The sequence below is a fragment of the Mustelus asterias genome, chromosome 4 (assembly GCF_964213995.1).
Source record: "Mustelus asterias chromosome 4, sMusAst1.hap1.1, whole genome shotgun sequence".
Lineage (NCBI taxonomy): Eukaryota > Metazoa > Chordata > Chondrichthyes > Carcharhiniformes > Triakidae > Mustelus > Mustelus asterias.
In genome coordinates this window covers 2,933,621-2,959,462 of record NC_135804.1, presented here as the reverse complement: position 1 = coordinate 2,959,462, position 25,842 = coordinate 2,933,621, and the positions used below count along the sequence as shown (strand labels likewise).

At 49.3% G+C, this 25,842-nt stretch overlaps 1 protein-coding gene across 4 annotated transcripts in view; it reads right to left on the bottom strand.

Moving 5' to 3' along the window:
• garre1 (granule associated Rac and RHOG effector 1) overlaps positions 1-3,035 on the bottom strand; it is a 202,900-nt gene extending 199,865 nt beyond the window's left edge. For all 4 annotated transcript variants that reach the window (XM_078210516.1, XM_078210519.1, XM_078210520.1 and 1 more), the window contains exon 1: positions 2,904-3,035. The gene's annotated coding sequence lies outside the window, so the exon portion shown is untranslated. The remainder of the gene's footprint in view (positions 1-2,903) is intronic.
• Positions 3,036-25,842: the final 22,807 nt, after the last annotated feature.

Below are 25,842 nucleotides of genomic sequence, written 5' to 3'. Positions count from 1 at the left end.
ATGGAGATCGTCAGGAAGCAATCACACATGAGAACGACACAGATCGTCAGCAGGATATTAAGGAGCAAATATGTGCACAATTCACAGAGATGTGTAACAACAACAACAGGGTTATTATATTATCTTAACTGGGATATATATAGTGTTAAGGGCTTGGATGGAGTAGATTTCTTGAAATGTGTACAGGAGAACTTTTTAGATCAGTGTGTGGAGAGTCCAACAAGGGAGGGAGCTGTGCTGGACCTGATTCTGGCGAATGAAGCCGGACAGGCTGCTGTGGGAGGCAAGGGAGGAGATTGCAGGGGCTCTGACACAAATTTACAATTCCTCTCTGGCCAGCTGTTGGACTTTAATCTGGTGCGTGAGACTTCTTACTGTGCCCACCCAGTCCAGTGCCGACACCTCCACATCATGACTTCCAAAGTGTATCATCTCTCACTTTCCAGGGTTAAATTCCATCTGCCACTATCTGCCTATTTGACCATTCCGTCAATATGTTCTTGTTGCCCAAGACACTCAGCCTCACTGTTAACCACCCGGCCAATCTTTGTGTCATCTGCAAACTTACTAATCCTACCCCCCACATAGTCATCATATGTTTATATAAATGATGAATAATAGGGGACTAACACAGATCCTTGTGGTACGCCACTGGATACTGGCACGGGAAGGTGCCAGATGACTAGAGAACAGCTAATTTGGTTCCGCTATTTAAGAAGGGTTGTAGAGATAAACCAGGGAACTACAGACCAGTGAGTCTCACATCAGTGGTAGGGAAACCATTTGAGAAACTTCTGAAGGAGAGCACCTATCTCCACTTGGAGAGGCAAGGCTTGATCAGGGATAGTCAGCATGGCTCCGTCAGAGGTCATGCCTAACAAATTTGACTGAATTTTTTGAGGAGGTGACCAGGTGTGTAGATGAGGGTAGTGCAGTCGATGTAGTTTATATGGATTTCAGGAAAGCCTTTGACAAGGTCCCACATGGGAGACTTGTAAAGAAGATAAATACTTACGGGATACAAGGTAATTTGATAAAGGAGACAGAGGGTGATGACAGGAGTCTGCTTTAGTGACTGGAATGATGTGGAGATGCCGGCGTTGGACTGGGGTAAACACAGTAACTGGAAGCCAGTTTCCAGTGGCGTACCACAAGGATCTGTGTTGATCCCCTATTATTTGTCATTTATATAAACAACAGATGACTATGTGGGGGGTAGGATTAGTAAGTTTGCAGATGACACAAAGATTGGCCGGGTGGTTAACAACGGGGCTGAGTGTCTTGGGCTACAAGAACATATAGACAGAATGGTCAAATGGGCAGAGAAGTGAGCAGATGGAATTTAACCCTGAAAAGTGAGAGATGATACACTTTGGAAGCCATGATGTGGAGATGCCGGTGTTGGACTGGGGTGGGCACAGTAAGAAGTCTCACAATACCAGGTTAAAGTCCAACAGGTTTATTTGGAATCACGAGCTTTCAGAGAACCTGATGAAGGAGCAGTGCTCCGAAAGCTCGTGATTCCAAATAAACCTGTTGGACTTTAACCTTGCTGTTGTGAGACTTCTTACTGTGCACACTTTGGAAGGAGTAATTTGACAGGGAGGTATTCAATGAATGGTAGGACATTAGGAAGTTCTGTGGAACAAAGGGACCTTGGCGTGTTTGTCCATAGATCTCTGAAGACAGAAGGGCATGTTACTCGGGTGGTAAAAAAGGCAAATGGGACACTTGCCTTTATCAATCAAGGCACACATTACCAAAGCAGGGAAGTCATGTTGGAGTTGTGTAGAACTTTGGTGAGGCCACAGCTAGAGTACTGTGTGCTGTGGTGGTCAGTACATTATAGGAAGGATGTGATTGCACTGGAGGGGGTGCAGAGAAGATTCCCCAGATGCTGATTCACCAGTAATGAACAGAGGTTGCATAGGTTTGGGTTGTTTTTGTTGGAGCAGAGGTGCTGAGGAGGGGCCAGATTGAGGTGTTCAAGATTATGAGGGGCATGGACAGAGTGGATAGGGAGCAGCTGTTCCCCTCAGTTGAAGGTTCAGTCACGAGGGGACATAGCTTCAAGGTGAGGGGCAGGAGGTTTAGGGGGAATGTGAGGAAAATCTTTTTTACCCAGAGGGTGGTGACGGTCTGGAATGCGCTGCCTGGGGGGGTGGTAGAGGCAGGTTGCCTCACATCCTTTGCAAAGTACCTGGATGTGTACTTGACACGTCTAACATTCAGGGCTATGGGCCAAGTGCTGGCAGATGGGATTAGGTGGGAGTTCAGGTGTTTCTTGCATGTCAGTACAAACACGATGGGCTGAAGGGCCTCTTCCGCACTAGATGATTCTATGAAAATACCCGCGTACCCCCTTCCTCCGTCCGTCCCATCCCAATCCTGCCCTACCCTGCCCAATAAATCCCACTCACTCCCCAAAACACCTCCCTTCTAATATATTGAGATCTACTGTCCTTATTCTCACCGCTCCCTTACTTCCTATCACAACCTTTCCTTCCCTCCCTATTTACCCCCATTCCTCCCTCATAGAGCCCTCTCCCTGATGTATATCCCTGACATACCACACCCTCCCCTCCCTAATACACCACATCCTTCCCACCCACCCTAACATACAGCCACCCTCACCCGCGCTAATACACCCCCCTCTGTCCCTCACACACACCCTCCCTCCCTCCCCCTCACACACACTCCCTCCCTCCCCCTCACACACACTCCCTCAGACCCTCTCCATAATACACCCTTCCCTCCATGTATATACTACCTCCCTCCCTCACACCCTCCTCCCTCACACCCCTCCCTCACACCCTCCTCCCTCACACCCCTCCCTCACACCCTCCTCCCTCACACCCTCCTCCCTCATACCCCCCTCCCTCATACCCCCCTCCGGCTCCTACCTCCGCGCTCTCGGGCCCCGGCCTCCGGTTGTGCGGCTCCAGGAGGGGAGGCCGCCGTCTCTCGCACTCCTGTTGCCGCCGCTCGCTCCCGCGCCGCTTAAGCGCGGCCCCGACGGCGCGCGCTCCCGCTCTCCAGCCCCCCCCCCCCCCACCCCCTCGCGCGCGCTCCCGCCGCTGCCCCTTCACGGGGGCGCGCGTGGAAACCCGAAATCAGACACCTCCATTCCACCGAAGGGGGAGTCAGACTCGCCCAATCCCCCCTTTAGACTCTGTTTGCCTAAATTAAAGGGCAATCGATATGGTGATCACCGAATCTCTGTGTATTGTTGATTGTAACGCCTGTGATATCTGAAAGATGGGGAAATGGGGTTGAATTCCTCCCCTTGAGACTGAGTGACCCCCCCATCGGGACATGGGCCCATCCGTCACCATGACAGAGAGGCCGGAGCTGACGTCATTGATGTCAGTCTCCTCAGTAATTACTGGGTTGGGGAGTTTGCAGTGGGGGGAGCGGCTCGCTTTGCATTTCATTGTCTGTTTGCCGCGTCACTCGTCCAAAATTTCCAAAATTATCTCTAAATCTGGCTGCACCCTTTTGTCAGCGAGTGCGCATGTGCGGCGCGGTGCCTGCTGGGGTTTGTAGTTCCTCCGGGTCAAAGGTCTCCAGGTCAATCAGCGGCGGAGGGAGAGGCGGGAAATGTCAGCCGCGTCCGTCCCCCTCCCCACAGCGGCAGGCCCTCCCCACACAGCCCGACCCCCTCCCCACACAGCCCGTCCCCCCTCCCCACACAGCCCGTCCCCCTCTCCACACAGCCCGACCCCCTCTCCACACAGCCCGTCCCCCCTCCCCACACAGCCCGTCCCCCTCTCCACACAGCCCGACCCGCTCTCCACACAGCCCGTCCCCCCTCCCCACACAGCCCGTCCCCCTCTCCACACAGCCCGACCCCCTCTCCACACAGCCCGTCCCCCCTCTCCACACAGCCCGTCCCCCCTCCCCACACAGCCCGACCCCCTCTCCACACAGCCCGTCCCCCCTCCCCACACAGCCCGACCCCCTCTCCACACAGCCCGACCCCCTCTCCACACAGCCCGTCCCCCCTCCCCACACAGCCCGTCCCCCCTCCCCACACAGCCCGACCCCCTCCCCACACAGCCCGTCCCCCCTCCCCACACAGCCCGTCCCCCCTCTCCACACAGCCCGTCCCCCCTCTCCACACAGCCCGTCCCCCCTCCCCACACAGCCCGTCCCCCCTCCCCACACAGCCCGTCCCCCCTCCCCACACAGCCCGACCCCCCTCCCCACACAGCCCGTCCCCCCTCCCCACACAGCCCGACCCCCCTCCCCACACAGCCCGACCCCCCTCCCCACACAGCCCGACCCCCTCCCCACACAGCCCGTCCCCCCTCGCCACACAGCCCGTCCCCCCTCCCCACACAGCCCGTCCCCCCTCCCCACACAGCCCGTCCCCCCTCCCCACACAGCCCGTCCCCCCTCCCCACACAGCCCGTCCCCCCTCCCCACACAGCCCGTCCCCCCTCCCCACACAGCCCGTCCCCCCTCCCCACACAGCCCGTCCCCCCTCACCACACAGCCCGTCCCCCCTCCCCACACAGCCCGTCCCCCCTCCCCACACAGCCCGACCCCCCTCCCCACACAGCCCGACCCCCTCCCCACAGCGACAGACCCTCCCCACACAGCGCGTTCCCCCTCCACACACAGCGGCAGACCCTCCCCACACAGCCCGACCCCCTCCCCACAGCGACAGACCCTCCCCACACAGCCCGACCCCCCTCCCCACACAGCCCGACCCCCTCCCCACACAGCCCGTCCCCCCTCCCCACACAGCCCGTCCCCCCTCCCCACACAGCCCGTCCCCCCTCCCCACACAGCCCGTCCCCCCTCCCCACACAGCCCGTCCCCCCTCCCCACACAGCCCGTCCCCCCTCCCCACAGCGACAGACCCTCCCGACGCAGCCCGTCCCCCCTGCACACACACAGCGACAGACCCTCCCCACACAGCCCGTCCCCCCTCCCCACAGCGACAGACCCTCCCCACACAGCCCGTCCCACTTCCCCACACAGCGGCAGACCCTCCACACGCAGCCCGGCCCCCTCCCCACAGAGACAGACCCTCCACACGCAGCCCGTCCCCCTTCCACACACACAGCGACAGACCCTCCACACGCAGCCTGTCCCCCTTCCACACACAGTGGCAGACCCTCCCCACACAGCCCGACCCCCTCCCCACAGCGACAGACCCTCCGCACACAGCCTGTCCCCCCTCCACACACACAGCGACAGACCCTCCCCACTCAGCCCGACCCCCTCCACACACAGCGGCAGACCCTCTCCATTCTGCCCGTCCCCCCTCCCCACACAGCCCGTCCCCCTCCCCACAGCGACAGACCCTCCCCACACAGCCCGACCCCCTCCCCACAGCGACAGACCCTCCCCACACAGCCCGTCCCCCTTCCACACACAGCCCGTCCCCCCTCCCCACACAGCCCGACCCCCTCCCCACAGCGACAGACCCTCCCCACAGCGACAGACCCTCCCCACACAGCCCGTCCCCCTTCCACACACAGCGGCAGACCCTCCCCACAGCGACAGACCCTCTCCACACAGCCCGTCCCCCTTCCACACACAGCGACAGACCCTCCCCACACAGCCCGTCCCCCTTCCACACACAGCGACAGACCCTCCCCACAGCGACAGACCCTCTCCACACAGCCTGTCCCCCCTTCACACACACAGCGACAGACCCTCTCCACACAGCCTGTCCCCCCTTCACACACACAGCGACAGACCCTCCCCACACAGCCCGTCCCCCTTCCACACACAGCGACAGACCCTCCCCACAGCGACAGACCCTCTCCACACAGCCTGTCCCCCCTCCACACACACAGCGACAGACCCTCCCCACACAGCCCGTCCCCCTTCCACACACAGCGGCAGACCCTCCCCACAGCGACAGACCCTCTCCACACAGCCTGTCCCCCCTTCACACACACAGCGACAGACCCTCCCCACTCAGCCCGTCCCCCTTCCACACACAGCGACAGACCCTCCCCACAGCGACAGACCCTCTCCACACAGCCTGTCCCCCCTCCACACACACAGCGACAGACCCTCCCCACACAGCCCGTCCCCCTTCCACACACAGCGACAGACCCTCCCCACAGCGACAGACCCTCTCCACACAGCCTGTCCCCCCTCCACACACACAGCGACAGACCCTCCCCACACAGCCCGTCCCCCTTCCACACACAGCGGCAGACCCTCCCCACAGCGACAGACCCTCTCCACACAGCCTGTCCCCCCTTCACACACACAGCGACAGACCCTCCCCACTCAGCCCGTCCCCTCCACACAGCCCGTCCCCTCCACACAGCAGCAGACCCTCCCCACACACAGCGGCAGCCCCAACCCACACGGCCCGTTCCCCCTCCACACACAGCGGCAGACCCTCTCCATTCTGCCCATCCCCCCATCACACTCAGCAGCAGAACCTCTCCACTCTGCCCGTCCCTTGTCCACACACCGACAGGCCTGCTGGGATTCAACAGCATCTTCTGTTTGAGTGAGTCAGGTTGAGTGACACTATAGTTAAGGAAGCCTGCCAACGCCTCTACTTTCTCAGAAGACTAAGGAAATTTGGCATGTCCGCTGTGACTCTCACCAACCTTTACAGATGCACCATAGAAAGCATTCTTTCTGGTTGTATCACAGCTTGGTATGGCTCCTGCTCTGCCCCAAGACTGCAAGAAACTACAAAAGGTCGTGAATGTAGCCCAATCCATCACGCAAACCAGCCTCCCATCCATTGACTCTGTCTACACTTCCTGCTGCCTCAGCAAAGCAGCCAACATAATTAAGGAACCCACACACCCTGGACATTCTCTCTTCCACCTTCTTCTGTTGTAGTTACCTGCCTCACAGCACCAGGGAGCCGGGTTCGATTCCTGGCTTGGGTCACTGTCTGTATGGAATTTGTACAATCTCCCCGTGTCTGTGTGGGTTTCCTCCGGGTGCCCTGGTTTCCTCCCACAGTCTGAAAGCTGTGCTGGTTAGATACATTTACCTGAACAGGCACTGGATTGTGGCGACTAGGGGAATGTCACAGTAACTTCATTGCAGTGTAATGTAAGCCTTACTTGTGACTAATAAATAAACTTTAACTTAAAAAGATACAAAAGTCAGGTCACGTACTGACCAACTCAAGAACAGCTTCTTCCCTGCTGCTGTCAGACTTTTGAATGGACCTACCTTGCATTAAGTTGATCTTTCTCTACACCCTAGCTATGACTGTCACACTGCATTCTGCACGTTGTTTCCTTTTCTATGAATGGTACGCTTTGTGTAGCGCTCAAGAAACAATACTTTTCACTGTATGTTAATACATGTGAGAATAATAAATCAAAGTCAGCTTCTTAAAGGGAAGCTGCAATCTGTTGTGGCTGTTTTAAATCCAACCATAAGAAGACACAGGGTCATCCAGACTCAAGAAGTTGGCTCTATTCTCTACCTGCAGATGCTGTCAGACCTGCTGAGATTTTCCAGCATTTTCTGTTTTTGTTTCAGATTCCAACATCCGCAGTGTTTTGCCTTTATCTCAGAAGACACTATCGTCGAACAGCAAGCCTAACAAAATTGCCCCTTTTAGAGGGCTAAGACTGGTCGAGAAATAAATCAGTGGTTATCCAAGCCATGGCAGCACTGGGGAGAAATCTCTGAAGGTACAATAGTCAAAAACATCTAACGGCAGATCCTCTTGCATATCTTGTATTAAGTTGATCTCTCGACCATATCTGTAACTGCAACACTGCATTTTTCATCCTCTCCTTTCCTTCTCCCCTATGTACTCTTTGAACGGTATGCTTTGTATAGTACGCAAGAAACAATACTTTACACTATATCCCAATACATGTGACAATAATAAATTTGATTTTGATTTGATTTATTATTGTCACATGTATTAACATACAGTGAAAAGTATTGTTTCTTGCGTGCTATACAGACAAAGCACACCATTCATAGAGAAGGAAATGAGAGAGTGCAGAATATAGTATTACAGTCATAACTAGGGTGAAGAGAAAGATCAACTTAATGCAAGGTAAGTCCATTCGAAAGTCTGACGGCAGCAGAGAAGAAGCTGTTCTTGAGTCGGTTGGTACGTGACCTCAGACTTTTGTATCTTTTTCTCAATGGAAGAAGGTGGAAGAGGGAATGTCCGGGATGCGAGGGGTGCTTAGTTATGCTGGCTGCTATGCCGAGGCAGCGGGAAGTGTAGACAGAGTCAATGGATGGGAGGCTGCTTTGCGTGATAGATTGGGCTACATTCATGACCTTTTGTAGTTCCTTGCAGTCTTGGGCAGAGCAGGAGCCCATACCAAGCTGTGATACAACCAGAAAGAATGCTTTCTATGGTGCATCTGTAAAAGTTGGTGAGAGTCGTAGCTGACATGCCAAATTTCCTCAGTCTCCTGAGAAAGTAGAGGCATTGGTGGGCTTTCTTAACTATAGTGTCAGCATGGGGGGACCAGGACAGGTTGTTGGTGATCTGGACACCTAAAAACTTGAAGCTCTCGAGCCTTTCTACTTCGTCCCCGTTGATGTAGACAGGGGCATGTTCTCCTTTACGCTTCCTGAAGTCGTGACAATCTCCTTCATTTTGTTGACATTGAGATTGTTGTGATATTGATCATTGACATTGATGTGATATTGTTGCTGCACCAGTTCACAGATTCTGTATCTCTTTCCTGTTCTCTGTCTCGTCATTGTTTGAGATCCGACCCACTACGGTGATGTCGTCAGCAAACTTGAAAAATCGAATGGTCCTGATGGTATCAATGTCCTGGAGGTTACCATTGACCAGAAACTGAACTGGACTAGCAATACAACTACTTTATAGTCTTATAAAAATGTTAATGTCTGTAAGCAAGATTGAAAAGAACTTGAAGACCTTCACAATCGATGGAATCTTGTTGTTTCCACTGTGGTCAATGCTTTGGGTGATGGGGCCTGGTCCACACAAACTGAATTTTGAGAATTGTAAAAGATCACAGAAAACACTGACTTGTTTTCAGACTAAATCGACTACATTAAAAGTTCCCCCGATGTTTTGAATGGATATAACTCAAGGAAACCAGCAGAAACTCAACTTCTCTATGTTTATTTACATCGGAATGACACTGCCATCTAGTGCACTTGTATATTTTACAAACTGTGAGGAGAATTAACATCCAGCCATGGAGAGAGAGGCAATCTAAACAATTGGCAGAAAACATTTAAATTGAACTTCTACTAAATGCCTTAACTATTGGGATTTTTAAATTCGTTCATGAGATGTGGGTGTCGCTGGCTAGACCTGCATTTGTTACCCATTCCGAATTGCCCTTGGGAAGTGTTGAGCTGCTTTCTTGAACCACTGCAGTCCCTGTGACAAGACGAATAAGGTAAGAATTAGACTTTTGTTTCCTTCACCCTAGAGGTTGTAAGATACTCATTCATTTTTCATATTTTAATCTATTCCAAGTATTTTAGAAAGAAAGCCTCCATTCACAACCTTAGGACAGCCCAAAGCACAATAGCCAAACGCAGAGCAATCAAAATCAGGGCCAGAATTAGGATATCTCAGAATTTTAAAATTGAGGCATTGCGTGGTGTTGTGGGGAAATTTCAAGAGGTGCCAATTGTGTCTTAAACTAAGACCATTCAAAACTCACAAGGCAAATATCTCTGTGCAAAACACGTAACAAATTTATTTAACATCGAACATGAAAACACAGGACAGTACGATACAAACATACAGCCGACCAGAGTCTCACACAGGGTTAAATAGCTCTAAGGACCGAGTGACAGAACCTCTCCAGAAAAACTGAATTACAGAGTCAAATACAGATCAATTATACTTTATCATAATCAATAATTCTGCCTTTCATTAGCTTAAAATCAATTCCATTTAACAGTTACACACCAATACAATACACCAATACAATCTCTGACAAATACCTCAGCCAATCATAAGATACTTAATAGCATGGTGATATCTTATTCGTCCAACTGATTCCGGATGTAGTCTCCCCTTTGGCATTAACTAACTCCCTGTCACCTGGCCATTCTGCTCCTGTGTAAGTGGTCCACACATCTTCATTGCTGCATTTTCTGTTTTTGTTTCAGATTCCAGCGTCTGCAGTATCTTGCTTTTATCAACACATTTTCATTCTTTTTGTCTGCCCCTTGTCTCAGTGTACCAATCTGACCGGCTTCTCTGGTTCTCCAGGTTTGAAATTCCCTTTTTTTTTTAGAAACCCTACAGTGCAGAAGGAGGCCATTCGGCCCATCGAGTCTGCACCGACCACAATCCCACCCAGGCCCTACCCCCACATATTTTACCCGCTAATCCCTCTAACCTACGCATCCCAGGACTCTAAGGGGCAATTTTTTTAACCTGGCCAATCAACCTAACCCGCACATCTTTGGACTGTGGGAGGAAACCGGAGCACCCGGAGGAAACCCACGCAGACACGAGGAGAATGTGCAAACTCCACACAGACAGTGACCTGAGCCGGGAATCGAACCCGGGACCCTGGCGCTGTGAAGCAGCAGTGCTAACCACTGTGCTACCGTGCCACCCTTTGTCCTGTGTATGATTGATATGTAATAAATACTTAGTGACAGGTAGCATGGTTTTGTACAGGGGAGCTCATGTCTCATCAACTTGATTGAGTTTTTTGAAGAGGTGACAAAGATAATTGATGAGGGAAGGGCTGTGGATGTAGTTTATATGGACTTCAGCAAGGCCTTTGACACAGTCCCACATGGCAGACAAGTACAAAAACTAAAATCACATGGGATCCAGCAGAGGCAGCAGTGAGACTTCACTGAGGTGCATTCTGGGAGATGCCAGCGCAGTCACATCTACTAAAAGTGGGAAGCAGAAGAACTAGAGTCAAGGAGCGGTTAAGCCCAGAACTCTACATTAGTGTTTCCCTCCCTCGCTCCTCCTCTGACCAAAAAAAAGCACGGTTCAGAGAGTGACTTGAGACCAATGGATGTAGCTGATTGGCCAGTAAATCCTGGTGGGTATTTCCAAACCATATTAAATTTAAGCACATTGTTCAGGTAAGGTTAGGGAATTATTTGCTTTATTTCTTTTTTAAAAAATCTTATAAAGTTTTTTAAATTTAAAGGGTTTAGTCATTGCAGGAGAGCTCGAAGCTGTGGTTTGCTCTTCTTGCTCCATGTGGGAGGCTGGGCACATTTCCAGTGCCCGGGGCCAGTATGTGTGCAAGAAATGTGTTCAGCTGCAGCTCCTGGAAGTTCGAGCTTCAGAGCTGGAGCAGCAGCTGGGGACACCGTGGAGTATCCGTAAGTCTGAGATCATTTTGGATAGCACATTTTGGGAGATGGTCACACTGCAGCTGAAGGGACTTGAGGAAGGAAGGGGATGGGTGACCACCAGGCAGTCCAAGAGATGTAGGCGGGTATTTCAGGAGTCCCCTGGGGCCTCGCTCGCAAATCGGTATTCCATTTTGGAGGCTGATGAGGGCTGGCTCCTCCAGGGAGTGCAGACAGAGCCAAGCTTCTGGCACCACAAACAGCCAGATTGTACCGGAGGTGGGAAGAGAGGCAGGGCAATAGTAATAAGGGATTCAACAGTCAGGGGTAAAGAGAGGCACGACTGTGGCTGTCAACATAACTCCAGGATGGTGTGTTGCCTCCCTGGTGGTAGGGTCCGGGATGTCACTGAACGGCTGCAGGCATTCTGAAGGGGGATAAGGCAGAGGTCATGGTACATGTTGGTACCAGTGCCATTGACAGAAAGAGGGATGCGATCTTGCATCATGAATTCAGGGAGTTAGGCAGTTGACTAAAAAGCAAGATCTCTTGTGTTGTAATCTCAGGATTACTCCCAGTGCCATGTGCTAGCGAGCACAGAAATAGGAGGATAGTGCAGATGAATGCGTGGCTTAAAATTGGTGCAGGAGGGAGGGTTTTAGATTCCTGGATCGCTGGGACCATTTCTGGGGAAGGTGGGACCTCTGGGGAGGATGCAGGGGTAAGGGGAATTACAAAATTAATGGTAGAGGAGAGGGTGCAAGTGAATGAAGGCGGTAATTTAGACAAGGGAGTAGAGGGAGAGGGTGTTCGCGACTCATCAAAGCGGGTCCAGATAAAAGCTGGAATAAGGACACTTTGCCTGAATGCACGAAGCATTCGGAACAAGGTAAATGAGTTGATGGTGCAAATCAGCACAAGTGGGTACGATCTAGTGGCCATTACAGAAACGTGGCTGAAAGGTGACCAGGACTGGGAGATGAATATCCAGGGGTATCAGGCGTTTAGGAAGAATAGACAGGAAGGAAAAGGTGGTGGGGTCGCGCTATTAATAAGAGATAATATCAGGGTAGTCCTGAGGGATGACATAGGCTCTGAGGAACAAAACGTGGAATCATTATGGGTAGAGATGAGAAATAGTAGAGGGAGAAAGACACTAGTAGGTGTGGTATATAGACCCCCAAATAATAATGTTGAGGTAGGGAGGGCTATAAACAAGCAGATAAGGGATGCGTGTAAAAACGGAACGGCAATAATCATGGGGGACTTCAACATGCACATTGACTGGCAGACTCAAGTCGGTAAGGGTGGAATGGAGGAAGAGTTCTTAGAATGCTGTCGGGATAGTTTCCTTGAACAGCATGTTACGGAACCGACGAGGGAACGAGCTATTTTGGATCTGGTATTGTGTAACGAGGTAGGTAGAATTAAGGATCTTATTGTGAAGGACCCTCTTGGGTCTAGTGACCACAATATGGTCGAATTTCTGATTCAGATGGAAGAGGAGAAAGTTTGGTCCCAAACCAGTGTCCTCTGTTTGAACAGAGGGAAATATGATCGGATGAGGGATGAATTGGCTAAGGTAGACTGGGAGAGCAGGCTGGCAGGTAGGATAGCTGAGGAACAGTGGAGGATTTTTAAGGAGATCCTTTTCAGTTCTCAGCAAAAATATATTCCAGCAAAAAACAAGGATTGTAAGAAAAGGGAGAACCAGCCGTGGATAACGAAGGAAATAAAGGAGAGTATTAAAATAAAAACAGCTGCGTACAGAGTGGCCAAAAATAGTGGAGAAACAAGTGATTGGGAAAAATTTAAGAAACAACAAAGAGAGACTAAGAAAGCGATAAAGAAAGGAAGGATAGACTATGAAGCTAGGCTAGCAACTAATATAAAAAATGATAGTAAAAGTTTTTATAAATATATAAAAAGGAATAGAGTGGCTAGAGTGAATGTTGGACCCTTGGAGGACGAGAGGGGGGAGTTAATAGTGGGAAATGAGGATATGGCTGAGTCTTTAAATCAGTTTTTTGTGTCGGTCTTCACGGTGGAGGACACAAATAGTTTGCCAAATATTAACGATAGAGGGTTGGCAGCAGGAGAAATACTTAATACAATTAATGTTACCAGAGAGGCAGTGCTGGGTAGACTAATGGGACTGAAGGTGGACAAGTCCCCGGGTCCGGATGGAATGCATCCCAGGGTATTGAAAGAAATGTCAGAGGTAATAGTGGATGCGTTAGTGATTATTTATCAAAACTCGTTGCATTCTGGGGTAGTGCCGGTTGATTGGAAAACGGCTAATGTTACGCCGCTGTTTAAAAAAGGAAGGAGACAAAAGGCGGGTAACTATAGGCCGGTCAGCTTAACGTCTGTAGTAGGGAAAATGCTGGAATCCATTATTAAAGAGGAGATAGCAGGGCATCTGGATAGAAATGGTTCGATCAATCAGACGCAGCATGGATTCATGAGGGGAAAGTCGTGCTTGACGAACATGTTGGATTTTTATGAAGATGTGACTAGGGCAGTTGATGGAGGAGAACCGGTGGATGCGGTGTTTTTGGATTTCCAAAAGGCGTTTGATAAGGTGCCCCATAAAAGGCTGCTGAAGAAGATTAGGGCACACGGAGTTGGGGGTAGTGTGTTAAAGTGGATTGGGGACTGGCTATCCGACAGGAAGCAAAGAGTCGGAATAAATGGGTGTTTTTCCGGTTGGAGGAAGGTAACTAGTGGCGTGCCGCAGGGATCGGTACTCGGGCCGCAACTATTTACCATTTATATAGATGATCTGGAGGAGGGGACGGAGTGTAGGGTAACGAAGTTTGCAGACGACACAAAGATAAGTGGAAAAGTGAATCGTGTGGAGGACGGAGAAGATCTGCAGAGAGATTTGGACAGGCTGAGTGAGTGGGCGAGGATATGGCAAATGGAGTATAACGTTGATAAATGCGAGGTTATACACTTTGGAGGAAATAATAACAAATGGGATTACTATCTCAATGGAAACAAATTAAAACATGCTACCGTGCAAAGGGACCTGGGGGTCCTTGTGCATGAGACGCAAAAGCCCAGTCTGCAGGTACAACAGGTGATCAAGAAGGCAAATGGGATGTTGGCCTATATTGCGAGGGGGATAGAATATAAAAGCAGGGATGTCTTGATGCACCTGTACAGGGCATTGGTGAGGCCGCAGCTGGAATACTGTGTGCAGTATTGGTCCCCTTATATGAGGAAGGATATATTGGCATTGGAGGGAGTGCAGAGAAGGTTCACCAGGTTGATACCGGAGATGAGGGGTTTGGATTATGAGGAGAGGCTGAGGAGATTGGGTTTGTACTCGTTGGAGTTTAGAAGGATGAGGGGGGATCTTATGGAGACTTATAAGATAATGCGGGGGCTGGATAGGGTGGAGGCGGAGAGATTCTTTCCACTTAGTAAGGAAGTTAAAACTAGAGGACACAGCCTCAAAATAAAGGGGGGTCGGTTTAAGACAGAGTTGAGGAGGAACTTCTTCTCCCAGAGGGTGGTGAATCTCTGGAATTCTCTGCCCACTGAGGTGGTGGAGGCTACCTCGCTGAATATGTTTAAAGCGCGGATGGATGGATTCCTGATCGGTAAGGGAATTAAGGGTTATGGGGATCAGGCGGGTAAGTGGTACTGATCCATGTCAGATCAGCCATGATCTTATTGAATGGCGGGGCAGGCTCGAGGGGCTAGATGGCCTACTCCTGCTCCTATTTCTTATGTTCTTATGACCTGTACAAGCGGGTCTACATCTGAACCAGAACGGGACTAACATCCTTGCGGGACGTTTTGCCCATGCTGTTGGGAGGAGTTTAAACTAATTTGGCAGGGGGAGGGGACACAGACTGTTAGCAGAATAAGGGCACGGAATCACAGCAAAACAAACAAGTCGGAGGGAGTGCAGCTGTATTAAGTTTCAAGGGCGTAAGGCCAGGCTGAATGGCCTCTACTTTAACCTCAGGAGTATTGCAGGTAAAGTGGATGAGTTGAGGGCAATGATTGACATGTGAAAGTGTGATATTGCAGCCATCACAGAGACATGGTTGAAAGAAAGATACGTTTGGCAACTCAACATTCCGGGATATAGAATCTTCAGGCGAGACAGGGGAGGAGGTGAAAGAGGGGGAAGCAGTGCATTATTAGTTAAGGAGTCAGTTATTGCAGTAAGGAGAGATGATATATTGGAGGGGGCATCAAATGAAGCTTTGTGGGTAGAGCTTAGGAATAAAAAAGGGACAGCCACATTGTTGGGTGTTTATTATAGATCCCCAGAGAATCAGAGGGATATTGAGGAGCAAATATATGCTCAGTTTGTGGAGGTGTGTATAAACTAGGGTTATTATTGGGTGATTTCAACTTTCCCAACATTAACTGGGATATACACAGTGTTCAGGACTTGAATGGAGTAGATTTCTTGAAATGTGTACAGGAGAACTTTTTAGATCAGTATGTGGAGGGTCCAACAAGGGAGGGAGCTGTGCTGGACCTGATTCTGGGGAATGAAGCCGGACGGGTGGTTGAGGTGATGGTGGGGGAGCATTTTAGTGATAGCGATCACAACATAGTATAATTTAAGCTTGTTATGGACAAGGAAATAGATAAGCTGCAAAAAAAGTTTTGGATTAGGGGAGAGCAGATTTTAGTAAAATAAGACAGGATCTGGCCAAGGTAGACTGGGAACAGCTACTAATGGGAAAATTACAGAAGAACAATGGGGGGGGGGGGCATTCAAAAAGGAAATGTGGAGAGTGCAAGCCCAGCATGTCTCCTCTCGGGTGATAGGCAGGAATAACAAGCCCAGAGAACCATGGGTGACCAGAGATATTCAGTATACAATGAGAAGGAGAAGAAAGGCTTTTAAAAAGTACAAGGGGAACAAATCAGTGGAGGCATTAGTGAGGTATAGAAAATGCAAGGGGGAGCTTAAGAAAGCAATTAGGAATGCAAAGAGGAGATATGAGAAAGCTCTGGGATTGTTTTCACTGGAAATACGGAGGCTGAGGGGAGACCTGGTAGAGGTCTGCAAAATGATGAGAGGCACAGACAGGGTGGATAGTCAGAGGCTTTTTTCGAGGGTGGACGTGTCAATTACAAGTGGGACAGGTTCAAGATGAGAGGGGGAAAGTTTAAGGGGGATGTGCGGGGGAGGTTTCTCACGCAGAGAGTGGTGGGTGCCTGGAACACGCTGCCAAAGGAGGTAGTCAAGAGGGCATACGGCATGCTTGCCTTCATCAGCCGGGGCATTGAGTTTTAAAATTGGCAAATCATGTTGCAGCTGTATAGAACCTTAGTTAGGCCGCACTTGGAATAGTGTTCAATTCTGGTTGCCACACTACCAGAAGGATGTGGCGGCTTTGGAGAGCGTACAGAAAAGATTTACCAGGATGTTGCCTGGTATGGAGGGCATTAGCTATGAGGAGAGGTTGGAGAAACTTGGTTTGTTCTCACTGGAGCAACAGAGGTTGAGGGGTGATCTGATAGAAGTCTACAAGATTATGAGGGGCATAGAACCATAGAAAATTACAGCTCAGAAACAGGCCTTTTGGCCCTTCTTGTCTGTGCCGAACCATTTTATGCCTAGTCCCACTGACCTGCACTTGGACCATATCCCTCCACACCCCTCTCATCCATGAACCCGTCCAAGTTTTTCTTAAATGTTAAAAGTGACCCCGCATTTACCACTTTATCCGGCAGCTCATTCCACACTCCCACCACTCTCTGCGTGAAGAAGCCCCCCCTAATATTCCCTTTAAACTTTTCTCCTTTCACCCTTAACCCATGCCCTCTGGTTTTTTTCTCCCCTTGCCTCAGTGGAAAAAGCCTGCTTGCATTCACTCTATCTATACCCATCAAAATCTTATACACCTCTATCAAATCTCCCCTCAATCTTCTACGCTCCAGGGAATAAAGTCCCAACCTATTCAATCTCTCTCTGTAACTCAGCTTCTCAAGTCCCGGCAACATCCTTGTGAACCTTCTCTGCACTCTTTCAATCTTATTTACATCCTTCCTGTAACTAGGTGACCAAAACTGTACACAATACTCCAAATTCGGCCTCACCAATGCCTTATATAACCTTACCATAACACTCCAACTTTTATACTCGATACTCCGATTTATAAAGGCCAATGTACCAAAGGCACTCTTTATGACCCTATCCACCTGTGATGTCACTTTTAGAGTGGATAATCAGAAGCTTTTTCCCAGGGTGGAAGCGTCAATTACTCGGGGGCACAGATTTAAGATGCGAGGGGCAAGGTTTAAAGGAGATGTACGAGGCAAGTTTTTATACAAAGTGTGGTGGGTGCCTGGAACTCGTTGCCGGGGGAGGTAGTGGAAGCAGATACGATAGTGATTTTTAAGGGGCGTCTTGACAAATACATGAATAGGATGGGAATAGATGGATATGGTGCCCGGAAGGGTAGGGGGTTTTAGTTAAGTTGGGCAGCATGGTCAGTGCAGGCTTGGAGGGCCGAAGGGCCTGTTCCTGTGCTGTAATTTTCTTTGTTCTTTGTTTTATAGCCCAGGAACCCTGGACCAATCAATGGCTCTAATCCAATTCAGATCCCCTGCCAATCAGGGACCCAGAGCCAATCAATGACATTGAGCCAATCAATGGGGACGAGCGAATCCTTATGGTCAGAAACGGGGGAATTCATAACGGGGAATAAAGAATAAAATTTGTACATTGCTTCAGTCTTCACAAAGGAAGACATGAATAGTGTACCAGAAGTTCTGAGAGAAACAAGTTTTTGTGAGGAGCTGAAGGAAATCAGCATTAGTAGAGAAATTATTTTGGGGAAATTAATGGGATTGAAGGTGGATAAATCTCCAGGTTCTGATAATCTTTATCCCAGAGTACTTAAGGAAGTGGCCCTGGAAATAGATCCATTGGTGGTTATTTTCCAAAATTCTTTGGACTCTGGACTGGTTCCTACAGCTGGAGGGTGGCGAATGTAAGCCCGCTATTCAAAAAAGGGAGGTAGAGAGAAAACAGGGAACTATAGACCAGTGAGCCTAACGTCAGTACTGGGGAAGTTGTTAGAGTCTGTTATCAAGGATTTCATAACTCAGCATTTGGAAAGCAGTGATATAATCAGACAAAGTCAGCATGGGTTTACAAATGGGAAATCATGCTTGACAAATCTACTGGAATTCTTTAAGGATGTAAGTAGTTGAGTAGACTGTGGGGAATCAGTGGATGTGGTTTATTTATACTTTCAGAAGGCTTTCGACAAGTTCTCATAGCAAACTACTATCGATGGATGGGTGGGGTGGGGGGGAGTGCATGTGTGAACAGCCAACAGTCGTGGTCTAGATCAATACCACCAACAAAGGTACAAAGAGGGAATAGATCTTGCAGACAGTTAGGGAGTAGGAAAGGAATTAAAAAGTAAAATATCAACTGGCAACGTCAAGTGCTGCTAGAAATAGGAGGAAGTGTGAATGAATGCTTTCACCGGCTGGAGAGATGCTGCAAGTCAGAGGGTTTTATATTCCTGGGGGAGATGAGATCTGTACAGACGGGCTGGATCGCAATTCACCATGACCAGCACCAATATTACATAGGAACAGTTCCTCTCCAAGTCACTCACCATCCTGACTTGGAAATATATTGCCGTTCCTTCACTCACTGTCGCTGAGTTAAAATCCTGGAAGTCCCTCCCTAACATAACTGTGGGTGTCCCTACACCACACTAACTGCAGCGATTCAAGAAGGCAGCTCACCACCACCTTCTCAAGGGGAATAGAATGGGCAATAAATGTTGGCCTAGCCAATGACACCCACATCCTGTGAACAAATATAAAGAATCAATGGTGGAGATTTGCTAGTGCAGGAATGCAAGGGTTAAAGAAGCTTGGCAGGGAAATGGGAACCCGAGTGTAGATTCAGAAAGGGGAAGAGCAAACTGGAAATAGAAGGCAGAAAATTAGTAAGCATTGTGGAGGGTGGTGGAAACAAAGGTAGTAGATAAGAAAGGATTGTTCAGTAATTAATGGTATTTACTTCAATGAAACAAGTCTAGTGAATAAAGCAACTGACCTGAGGGCACAGATAGACACTTGGAAATATGATATCACCACTCTTACTCAATTCATAGCTAAAAGGCAGCAATAGCAGCTCAGATTCTCTGTTACAGGGATTTCAGATGAGATAGGGAAGATAAATACGGAATAGGGAAATGGGATAGGAAAGACTGTCATTGACTTCAGGAAGCGTAAAGGAGAACATGCCCCTGTCTACATCAATGGGGACGAAGTCGAAACGGTTAAGAACTTCAAGTTTTTAGGTGTCCAGATCACCAACAACCTGTCCTGGTTCCCCCCATGCTGACACTATAGTTAAGAAAGCCCCACCAACGCCTCTACTTTCTCAGAAGACTAAGGAAATTTGGCATGTCAGCTACGACTCTCACCAACTTTTACAGATGCACCATAGAAAGCATTCTTTCTGGTTGTATCGCAGCTTGGTATGGCTCCTGCTCTGCCCAAGACCGCAAGGAACTATAAAAGGTCGTGAATGTAGCTCAATCCATCACACAAACCAGTCTCCCATCCATTGACTCTGTCTACACTTCCCGCTGCCTCGGCAAAGCAGCCAACATAATTAAGGACCCCACACATCCTGGACATTCTCGCTTCCACCACCTTCTGTTGGGAAAAAGATACAAAAGTCTGGGGTCACGTACCATCCGACTCAAGAACAGCTTCTTCCCTGCTGCTGTCAGACTTTTGAATGGACCTACCTTGCATTAAGTTGATCTTTCTCTACACCTTAGCTATGACTGTTACACTACATTCTGTACTCTCTCATTTCCTTCTCTCTGTACGGTATGCTTTGTCTGTATGGCGCGCAAGAAACAATACTTTTCACTGTATACTAATACATGTGACAATAATAAATCAAATCAAAAACCAGGTCTCCGTGATCCCAATTACATCATGTCCATTAATGATTGTCTGCGCAGTTAATTCATCCACCTTTATCATAGAAATCATAGAAACCCTACAGTGCAGAAAGAGGCCATTCGGCCCATCGAGTCTGCACCGACCACAATCCCACCCAGGCCCTACCCCCATATCCCTACATATTTACCCACTAATCCCTCTAACCTACACATTTCAAAGCATCATAGAAGAATCCAAAGAACAAAGAAAAGTACAGCACAGGAACAGGCCCTTCGGCCCAAGTTTGTGCCGACACAGATGCCTCTCTAATATTTTCTTGCCTGTGTGTGGTCCATATCCCTATTTCCTGCCTATTCATGTATCTATCTAGTTGCCTCTTGAATCCCTACAGTACAAAGGGAGCCCATTTGGCCGATCGAGTCTGCACTGACCACAATCCCATCCAGGCCCTATCCCCATGCATTCACCCTAGCTAGTCCCCCGACACTAAGGGGCAACCCAGCATGGCCACTCAACCTAACCCGCACATCTTTGGAGTGGTTTCTCTTCAGCTTTCTCAAACCCCCGACCCTCATCCCCCAATCCACCCCTTACCCTGCACCCCCACCCCCAATCCACCCCTCACTCTGCACCCCCCACCCTCAACCCCAATCCACCCCTCACCCTGCACACCCCACCCCCAATCCACCCCTCACCCTGCACCCCCCCCACCCTCACCCTACACCCCTCACCCCCAATCCACCCCTTACCCTGCACCCCCCACCCCCAATCCACCCCCCACCCTCACCCTGCACCCCCAATCCATCCCTCACCCCCCACTCACCCCCAATCCACCCCTCACCTTCAATCCACCCCTCACCCACACCCCCCAACCGTAGCCCAATCCATCCCTCACCCACACCCCCCAACCTTAGCCCAATCCACACCTCACCCTGCACCCCCCACCCAAGGGGCAATTTAAGCATGGCCAATTAACCTAACCCGCACTTCTTTAGAATGTGGGAGGAAACCGGAGCACCCGGAGGAAACCCACGCAGACACGAGGAGGATGTGCAAACTCCACACAGACAGTGACCTAAGCCAGGAATCGAACCCAGGCCCCTGGAGCTGTGAAGCAGCAGTGTTAACCACTGTGCTACCGTGCCGCCCCTAAAGAGGCCATTCAGCCCATTGAGTCTGCACCAACCACAATCCCACCCAGGCCCTGTCCCCATAACCCCATGTATTTACCCTACTAATCCCCTGACACTAATGGTCAATTTTTCATGGCCAATCAACCTAACCTGCACATCTTTGGGCTGTGGGAGGAAACCGGAGCACCTGGAGGAAACCCACGCAGACACGAGGAGAACGTACAAACTCCACACAGACAGTGACCCAAGGCCGGAATTGAACCCGGATCCCTGGTGCTGTGAGGCAGCAATGCTAACCACTGTGCCACCATGCCGCCTTATTACAAATGCTTCTCACACTGAGACACAGAGCCTTCAGGCTTGTTTTTTTGGCATTTATTGCCATCTTAGAATTATGATGTAATATGGCCCTTTTTGATTTTTGTCTTTGGTTCCTCTGTCTTCCACTTTTTCCCTAACTGCCTTTTGTTTTTGCCCCCACTTTACTTCCCTCTGACTTCCTGCATCAGTTCCCATTAGGCAGGCGGGATGCAGATGCAGTTGGCCCAGTCACCGAGTTGACAGTTCTGACAATTCTGAGGTATCCTAGGAAAGGTGAGTCAAAAATCAAAAACCAGAAGGTACAAGGCAGGCAAGCAGTCTCCTGGAGAGGCCCACAGCAGGAAAGATAAATGGAAAGGAAAGGGGGGGTGAGGTAGTGTTGCTAGTTAAAGAGGAGATTAATGCAGTAGTAAGGAAGGACATTAGCCCGGACGATGTGGAATCTGTATGGGTGGATCTGCGGAACATAAAAGGACAAAAAACGCCAGTGGGAGTTGTGTACAGACCATCAAACAGTAGTAATGAGGTTGGGGATAGCATCAAGCAGGAAATTAGAGATGAGTGCAGTCAGGGTACAGCAGTTATCATGGGTGACTTCAATCTGCATATTGATTGGGCTCACCAAACTGATAACAATGCGATGGAGAAGAATTTCTTGGAATGTATAAGGGATGGTTTTCTCGACCAATATGTCGAGGAACCAACTAGAGAGCAGGCCATCCTAGACTGGGTAGTGTGTAATGATAGAGGATTAATTAGCAACCTTGTGGTGCGAGATCCTTTGGGGAAGGGTGACCATAATATGGTAGAATTCTTCATTCAGATGGAGAGTGAACAGTTAAGTCTGAGACTAGGGTCCTGAACTTGAGGGAAACTAACTTTGATGGTATGGGACGTGCATTGGCTAGGATAAGCTGGCAAAGGATGCTTAAGGGGTTGACAATGGATAGGCAATGGCAGACATTTAAAGAACACATGAATGAACTTCAACAACTGTCCATCCCTGCTGGTGTCAGAGTAAAATGGGGAAGGTGGCTCATCCGTGGCTAACGAGGGAAATCAGGGATAGTGTTAAAGACAAAGAGGAGGCAGATAAATTGGCCCCAAAAAAGCAGCAAACCTGAGGACTGGGAGAAATTTGAAATCCAGCAGAAGAGGACAAATGGTTTAATTCGGAAGGGGAAAATAGAATAGGAGAGCAAGCTGGCAGAAAACATTAGAACTGACTGCAAAGCTTCTATAGATATGTGAAGCGAAAAGGACTGGTGAAGACAAATGTAGATCCCTTATTGTTCGAATCAGGTGAATTCATAATAGGCAACAAAGAGATAGCAGACAAGCTGAACAAATACTTTGGATCTGACTTCACTAAGGAGGACACAAATAACCTTCCAGAAATACTAGGGGACAGAACGTCTAGCATGAAGGATGAACCGAAGGAAATCCTCATTAGTCAGGAAATTGTATTGGGGAAATTGCTGGGAATTAAACCTGATAAGTCCCCAGGGCCTGATGCCCTGCATCCCAGAGTACTCAAGGAAGTGATCCGAGTGGATGCAGCATTTTATAGCCTCTGGAAGAGTTCCAGTGGATTGGAAGGTCGTTAATGTAACCCCATTTTTTAAAAAAGAAGAGAGAAAATGGGGAATTATAGACCGGTTAGCCTGACATCGGTGATGAGGAAAATGCTGGAGTCAATTATGAAGGATGTAATAACTGAGCATTTGGAAAGCGGTGACAGGATCGGTCCGAGTCAGCACGGATTCACTAAGGGAAAACATACTTGACAAATCTTCTGGGATTTTCTTAAAGATGCGACCAGTAGAGTGGACAAGGGTGAACCAGTGGATGTTGTGTATCTGACTTTCAAAAAGCTTTTGACAAGTTCCCACACAAGAGATTAGTGAGCAAAATGAAAGCTCATGGTATTGGGGGTAACGTATTGATGTGGATAGGGAACTGGTTGGCAGACAGGAAGCAGAAAGTGGGAATAAATGGGACATTTTCAGAGTGGCAGGCAGTGACTAGTGGGGTATCGCAGGGTACAGTGCTGGGACCCCAGCTACTCACAATATACATTAATGATTTGGACAAAGGAATTGAATGCAATATCTCCAAATGTGCAGATGACACTAAGCTGGGTGGCAGTGTGTGCTGTGAGGAGGATGCTAAGAGGCTGCAGGGTGACTTGGACAGGCTGGCTGAGTGGGCAAATACTTGGCAAATACAACACAACATGGATAAATATGAGGTTATCCACTTCAGTGGCAAAAACAGGAAGGAAGATTATCTGAATGATGGCAGTTTAGTAAAAGGGGAAGTGCAACGTGACCTGGGTGTCATGGTGGAACAGTCGCTGAAGGTTGGAATGCAGGTGCAGCAGGTGGTGAGGAAAGCTAATGGCATGCTGGCCTTCATAGCAAGAGGATTTGAGTATCGGAGTAAGGATGTCTTGCTGCAGTTATACAGGGCCTTGGTGAGGCCACACCTTGAGTATTATGTGCAGTTTTGGTCTCCTAGTCTGAGGAAGGACATTCTTGCTACTGAGGGAGTCCAGCGAAGGTTCACCAGACTGATTCCCGGAATGGCAGGACTGACATATGAAGAGAGATTGGATCGACTGGGCTTGTACTCACTGGAATTTAGAAGAATGAGAAGGGATCTCATAGAAACATATAAAATCCTGACCGGACTGGACAAGTTAGACGCGGGAAGAATGTTCCCGATGTTGGGGAAGTCCAGAACAAGGGTCACAGTCTAAGAATGAGGGATAAGCCATTCAGAACTGAGATGAGGAAGAACGTCTTCACTCAGAGAGTTGTGAACCTGTGGAATTCTCTCCCACAGAAAGCTGTTGGGGTCAGTTCGTTAGATATGTTCAAGAGGGAGCTGGACGTGATACTTGTGGCTAAAGAGATCGAGGTATGGAGAGAAAGCGAGAGAGGGATACTGAAAGTGCAAGATCAGCTATGATCATGGGGGTGGCACAGTGGTTAGCACTGCTGCCTCACAGCTCCAGGGACCTGGGTTCGATTCCCGGCTTGGGTCACTGTCTGTGTGGAGTTTGCACGTTCTCCCCGTGTCTGCATGGGTTTCCTCCGGGTGCTTTGGTTTTCTCCCACAGTCCAAAGATGTGCAGGTTAGGTGGATTGGCCATGCTAAATTCTCCCTCAGTGTACCCGAACAGGCGCCATTGTCAAACAGACCATTGTCTGCAGCAAACTACCCAGCCTTCAGGAGAACAGTGACCACGACACCACACAACCCTGCCACAGCAACCTCTGCAAGACGTGCCGGATCATCGACACGGATGCCATCATCTCACGTGAGAACACCATCCACCAGGTACACGGTACATACTCTGGCAACTCGGCTAACGTTGTCTACCTGATACGCTGCAGGAAAGGATGTCCCGAGGCATGGTACATTGGGGAGACCATGCAGACGCTACGACAACGGATGAATGAACACCGCTCGACAATCACCAGGCAAGAGTGTTCTCTTCCTGTTGGGGAACAGTTCAGCAGTCACGGGCATTCGGCCTCTGATCTTTGGGTAAGCATTCTCCAAGACGGCCTTCGCGACACACGACAACGCAGAGTCGCTGAGCAGAGACTGATAGCCAAGTTCCGCACACATAAGAACGGCCTCAACCGGGATCTTGGGTTCATGTCACGCTATCTGTAACCCCCACGACTTGCCTGGGCTTGCAAAATCTCACTAACTGTCCTGTCTGGAGACAATACACATCTCTTTAACCTGTGCTTAACGCTCTCTCCACTCACATTGTCTGTACCTTTAAGACTTGATTACCTTAAAGACTCGCATTCCAATCATTATTCTGTAAATTGAGTTTGTGTCTTTATATGCCCTGTTTGTGAACAGAATTCCCACTCACCTGACGAAGGAGCAGCGCTCCAAAAGCTAGTGGCTTTTGCTACCAAATAAACCTGTTGGACTTTAACCTGGTGATGTGAGACTTCTTACTGTACAGACATGGTGCCAGAAATGGTATTCTCACTGTCTAATGTCACAGCATTGTTTAAAAAGGAAAGGAAAAGATAGACTGAGCAATTACAGACCAGTCAACCTATCTACAGCACAGGGTAAATTATTGAGCGACATTATAAATATCATCACTTAGAAAAGCACAGGTTAACCAAGGAGGGTTGAGGGGTGTAGGGCATTTGATGTAGCCTGCATGGATTTT